Consider the following 6,541-nt stretch of genomic DNA (forward strand, 5'->3'; position numbering starts at 1 on the left):
AATTGAAATGTGTGTGTCCATGGTGTGGTAGAAAGAGCACTGGCCATGAGAATTAGCTACCTCCCTTCTTGGCAAAGTCCTTTACGCCAAGAGTTTCCTCTGGAAAACCGTATTGACAACTACCTTACCCACCTTCACACAGGCTACTACTGCCGTGAGGATCCAATCATGTAAAAGGAATAAAAGCTATTAATTACTCCAAAAGGTATGGCCTGGTCTTTTTGTTATGTCCTACTTCCTCTCCAATGCACAACTGGGCCCATAGTGATTTTTTATAAATATTTACTGAAACTGCCACTTCCAAATGACATTTTTGAAGTCCAACCATTCCAATGCACATGAGTAAAGTCAGCCTTCCAAATTTCATGACATAATAAACTGTTACTTTTCAAGCAAGCTCTGATGCTTAAAAATAAAGGCACACATGCTGTTTTCCTGTTGCTGCTGAAATCATGCAAAAGGGAAAAAGCTCATTTCTATGGAAGTGAACTGTCAGCTACTCAGTACTTCGAAGCCACTGCTATAAGTGGTTTTTAGCCACTGGGGGCGGGCTGGGAGATGGGAGTGGAAAGGGGACTTAGAGACCCCAGAGCCCGGCTGTAGAAGGAGAAGTGAGAAAGTTACTTTCCCCTGAACTTACACACTCAGCAGTATATTGTGGCATTAGTCTGGGCTCAGAAAACAGCCACTACCACCCGAAAAAGCCATCCTGAATCCATTATTGGGAGAATGTTAAGAAACAACGTATAGCCCAAATTACTAACTAGACTTACTTCTCGGAAGTGGGAAGAATTAGAGAGTAAACACTACATAAACTCATAAAGATTATTCCCAAATATCACAAAATTCGGGGGAGTGACGGGCACTGAATGAAACTCTTGTTCATCTGTAATTTTTTAAAAAACTGACCCACTGTAATTACACGTACTTATGGGATACAATCTGATGTTTGATAATCTGTGATTTTTAAGAGATAAGTAAACTAAAATCTAGTGAGCTTGTCATTTATCTCAAATCTCATACATTACAAAGAGTTGGCCCTGTAGCTGGACTAAGACCGAAGATGCTTTTCAGGGCTCTTCCACTGCAAAATACTCATGCTCACAAACTTGAGCATGTATGCAGGGTAGTGTAAAACGTCTTTAAAAAATGATGTTGCCCTTTAGGATAAAAGGCAGGAACAACAGCACATGTTCATTATAGATGCTAAACTCAGTAGGATTTTCTATCTGGCTTCAATTAAGTAAAAAATAAATCTGCTAAATTCAATTTGGCTCTAAGTCTTAAAATAGATATTTTAATCTTTAATATTATAAAAGCCATCAGATAATATGCCATGAGATGGTAGAAACCATTTATAGTTAATTATGAAAGCCAGGTCTTTAAAACAGAAATAAAAGTTAAAGCAATTACTCTAGTAATGAAAAAAAGCATTAATGAAGCAAAAGCACTACATGAATCATTTAGGAATATTTGTTTATCCTCAAAAAGAATCTTTATTATCTTGTTACCTGGTATTGCCCAAAATAAGGCCGTATCATGTTAATAAAAATCTACCATCTGAATTACAAACTGAACACAAGTTTTCAAGAATCAGAATATCACAATACAACATACAACTATCCATGCAGCAATTGCTCTGAAAATCCAAGTCTGCATGCTTGCTCCATCACTAACTTGTACTCAACCCCAGTGTTTGTTTCTTTTCATAACTTATTCCATCCACTTATTCCTTTAGTTCTGAGAATTTCTATGTGCCTGACAGTGCTTTGGAAAACATAAAGCAACACATAAAAATGTAAGAAATTATTACACTGAACGTTATTCTTTCCTTGAAAAGTCAATGCATTTTCTTAAATGAGTGCCATGAAATTAATAGTTACATGTTTATGATCTTTTAAGGCACTATAGACCCAGGATGGAACAAACACAGCTGGCACTTCACAATGTCAGTGAAGAAACTATAGAGAAACTATAGGGTTCCAGATGTTTCTAAATGCTGATAATGGCAAATAAGAGTAGGAAGTAAATCATGCATAATTATTCTTATAGACATATAGTGAACTAAACTCTCTGCTTCACATATCAAATCTCTAAAAACAGAAGCAAAAGTAACATGGATATATACATGATATTACTCTAATAGCTTATAATCAACTTAATGCACGATCAAAATTTGCTGGGCATGGAACATTCAGCTCAAATTTTATAACACAAAACTACATCTAGGTATCTTGTTAGAGAGTAATACAAATCAATAATTGATATTATTTTATTTTAAAAAGCCACATTAAGTACCTTTTTGTAAAAGCTTCAAGTTCAGATAAAGCTCTTTACATGTTCTAAAACTTTCCACGTAAGTCAATAATAACCTAATTGACTTTTTATGGCAATGCAGCCCACTGAATACTCATGACATTTTCTGAGCATTTGCTACATGGATAGTTGTATGTTGCATTTTGTGATATCCTAAGTCTTGAAAATTTGTGTTCAATTTGTAATTCAGAGGGTAGCTTTTTATTAACACAATACTGCCTTATTTTTAGACAATACCAGATAACAAGACTCAGTTTGGGTAGATCCTAAATGCTCTTCTCCAAACCAAATAAGCTGTAGATTTTTTGGTTACTTAGCACTTGAAGAGTTAAATCTAATAGGCAGAGTTCATCAAATTGTACTGAAGAACAAAAATGGTTAGAGTAACAATCACATGGTTTCAGCGGAAATACCTACATATTTATTTCAATTTACAATTGAGGCAATTTAAAAAGATTCCTTTTGATGACCTAACCTTTAAATTGTCCTATATTTTAAATTGCTATTACATGCAATGCTCACAATTCCACAGTCCAGCTCTGGTTAGCAAATAAAATTATCCCTTATGACACCGCCCCTTGAATTAAGTGTACACTGACCTACTTTATTTAGTCATGAGAAGGGCTTGCTGAAGCGTACATATCTGACTTTTGGTCTACTTAGACTGTTAGACTTTAGGCTTCTATTTTTTGGCGGCTGGCTGGTATGGGGATCTGAACCCTTGACCTCAGTGTTACAACACTGCACTCCAACCAACTGAGATAAATGGCCGGCCCTAGACGTTAGGCTTTTGGAAGAGCCTCACTTGATGACATCATTTGGTCTCCTCCACACCTTGTTTATTTAATGATGTTTAATACAATAGTCTCCCCTTATCTGCAGTTTCACTTTCCATGGTTTCAGTTACCCATAAAATCTGAAAATATTAAATAGAAAATTCAAGAACTAAACAATTCATAAGTTTTAAATTATGCACAGTTTAGAGCATGATGAAATCTTGCACTGTCCTCCTCCGTCCCTTCTTCATCACAAGAAAAAGAAGGTGAATACACTATGATAAGCCACCTTGAGAAAGGGAGAGACTACACTCATTTTTATTACGGTATATTGTTAGAATTGTCCATTTTATTATTGGTAATAATAAATTGGTATGCCCAATTTATAAATCAAACTTTATCACAGGAAAGTACGTATAAGAAAAAACAGTATATACAGAGCTGCAGTTTCAGGCATCCTCTTGGGGTCTTGGAACATATCTCCTGTGGATAAGGGGGGAGCTACTGTATGTAGGTTGTTGTGTAATATCTCAAATGTATTCCTTCTCAGCAGCTGCCCTATAATTTACCTAATTGATTAGGTACCTTTTTATGACCCTCTCCCAAAATAACCCATTCCAATGCAATAGCCCTCAATGTTCCAAAGGGAAAGAGAACTTTTTGGTTGACAAAATTAATAGCTATGACATGATGACAAGAAGCCAGCCATGTCAACTATTCTAGTTGTTTTGAGATTATGAAATATTGAACTGTTTCATCCATTTCACAGAGAGTCCCATCGCCAGCAATACCAGGTAATTATGCCTCCCAAAACCTAAGCCTCCATTTGAGTCATTTCATGATGAGGTGTATATATACATATTTAATAACCGCAAAATCCAAACAATCATTTATTCTGGAAAAAAAATTAGAAACGACCTATAAGTTCCACAGTGGGAATTGTTTAAATAAATCATTATAGAACAGAAGCCTCCCCTAAAGATTGTACTATATTTCTATATTTATATTTAGTTTGTCAAGTGAATAAGCAGGTTACAAAGCAGAATAATTTTGTAAATATATATATTACAAATATCCACAGGAAAAATATCTACAAGGTGTACATCAACTTCTTAACTCTTACCTTTGGGTAACAGAATTATAAAATCACTTTCTGCTTCATTTTTTTTTCAGTATTCTCTAATTTCTCTGATGAACACATATTACTGGTGTTTAGGAGAAAAAGGTTGTTTTTCTTTCAAGCATAGTCTGTGTTTTTAAACATGTAGGCTGCATCGTAAAATTAAAAATAAGTGCTTCCTACATTAGCTTTCTTTAGAACTATAAAACGGGCTTGCAGATTTCTCTGAATAATCAGAATCTTTGAATCTTGTGTATAATTAGGTTCCCAAATCTTTCATATTCCCAAAACATAATGGCCTGGGGATGTGAGCCAAACCACCAAGAAAAATGAAGCTGAAATCCAAACCTAAGTGCATAAAGAAATCCAGCCTCGGATATTTCCCATTGTTCCAGAGAGAAAATAACAAGAGATCATCAGAATTACAACTACTCTATCATTTAGATTTTCTTCAATAACCATCCACCCAGGCTACCACAAAATGGAAAAGACCTTGAAAACTCTGCCTGTTGTCATTATAATAAGGAAAACTCTGCATAATTCTACAGACAACAACTCACTATAGTTTTCTCATGTGATTTCATTCTTAGAACTCAATTACCAAAAACTCTGAAGATATCTATTCCCACTCAACTGATTAATTGCCTCTCTAAGTGTGAAGCCAGCAGGGCTATTTTAATATTTGCCTAGTTAATCTGCAGTACTTGGACATGGATTCACTCCAGCAGCACTCAAGAATATAGGACACAATCAGTGTTTCTAAATTCCATTAGCTCTCACACAGCTGATGCACACAGTGCTGGTCTCGTCTGGCCTGAGAAGCCTGAGAAAGGCTAACACAGACTATTTCTGTCACACAACACGCCGTTCCGTTCCTTTCATCCCATTCCTCTTTCTTAAAATGAGAGCTGAAAATCCTTCTAATTTACTACTTGTTTAGCTGGGATAAAAATATTGCATGTACCTCTGAATCCGTCATAAAAGTAAATGAGGGCTGTAAAAAAAAGTCGAATGGCTTAGGAGAAGGATGAGAGCATGCTTTACTGTCCTCCGTTTTTAAGAAACTTCAATGCAATATTCTAGGACATATGCCCGGCTTACTTAAACTACCTCAGTTTACTTATCTCTAAAGTAAAAATAACCCTGCATTCCTGTAGGGCTGCAAGAAAGATTAGAAATCTGACATGAAATTTAGCAGGTGCATAATAACAGGAGCCTTTCAGGGCATCTATGGGAGAAAAGTTCAGATCCTTCCTCTTTTCCTCACTTTCCTGCAGAAAATCCAATAGTAATTAGAAACTGGAGATGGGAGAGGGGGTGGCAACTGGAGGCTGAAGATGGTGGCAGCGTCAGTGTCAGAGGAGAGGAATGAGGTCACCCTGCTCCACCATTCCTTGGTCTTTCCTCATCTCTGTCTCTCCTCACACCCCCGGGATAAGCAGATAAATAAATAAAGGCTGCCCAAGGAAGGCAATCCACCAGGCTCTCAACTTCAGGGACGAGGCACATACAGTCAACCTGGTAAACAGAGTATGGGATGGCGAGAACTATGGCAAACATGACAGGGCAGGCCATGCCCAATGCAAGTTTATTTTTAATTGTACATGTTTATGGGGTACAGTGTATTGTTTCAAACCATGCATATAATGTATAATGATCGCCTCAGGGTAGTTAGTATATCCATCCCCTAAATATTTTTCATTTCTTTGTGTTGATGACATTCAAGATTCTCTTTTCTAGCTATTTTGAAGTATACAACACACTATTATTAGCTCTAGATAACATAGTATTATCTAACCGTAATTATGTATCCATTGATCAACCTCTTTCCCTCATACCTCCCCCCAGCCCTGGTAACCATCCTTCATCTCTCCACTTCTATGAGAACCACTTGTTTTAGATTCCACATATGAGTGAGATCATGTGGTATTTGTCTTTCTGAACCTGGCTTACTTCACTTAACCTTATAGTCTCCAGTTCCATCCAAGTTGATGCAAATGACAGGACTTCATTCTTTTTTATAGCTGAATAGTATTTAAAGTTCATTTTTTTAAGTGGCACAAATAAACAAAAAACACACAAGCTGAATCTGGCCCATGGGATTGCCACCGTGCAACTTCACATGCTCCCTTGTCTACTGGATCTGGGTCACAAATTCCTTGAGATCCTACCTTGAAGGTTCTCTCAAATCTGTTCCCCTTTTCCTAACCTCATTAGCTTCTGGTGTTTGTTTCTGCCTCCAGCCTGGCTCAGTTTTAACCCACTGCCATAATGCTATCAGATGGGCCTTTCTAGTACATAATCTCATCTCCTCACTTGACACTTAAGA

General features: G+C 36.8%; 1 protein-coding gene across 2 annotated transcripts in view; it reads right to left on the bottom strand.

Annotated features, from left to right (window-relative positions):
* SGMS1 (sphingomyelin synthase 1) overlaps positions 1–6,541 on the bottom strand; it is a 104,518-nt gene that overhangs the window by 31,726 nt on the left and 66,251 nt on the right. The gene's annotated exons all lie outside the window — the stretch shown is intronic.

This window comes from Galeopterus variegatus, unplaced genomic scaffold (assembly GCF_000696425.1).
Source record: "Galeopterus variegatus unplaced genomic scaffold, G_variegatus-3.0.2 Scaffold1319, whole genome shotgun sequence".
Lineage (NCBI taxonomy): Eukaryota > Metazoa > Chordata > Mammalia > Dermoptera > Cynocephalidae > Galeopterus > Galeopterus variegatus.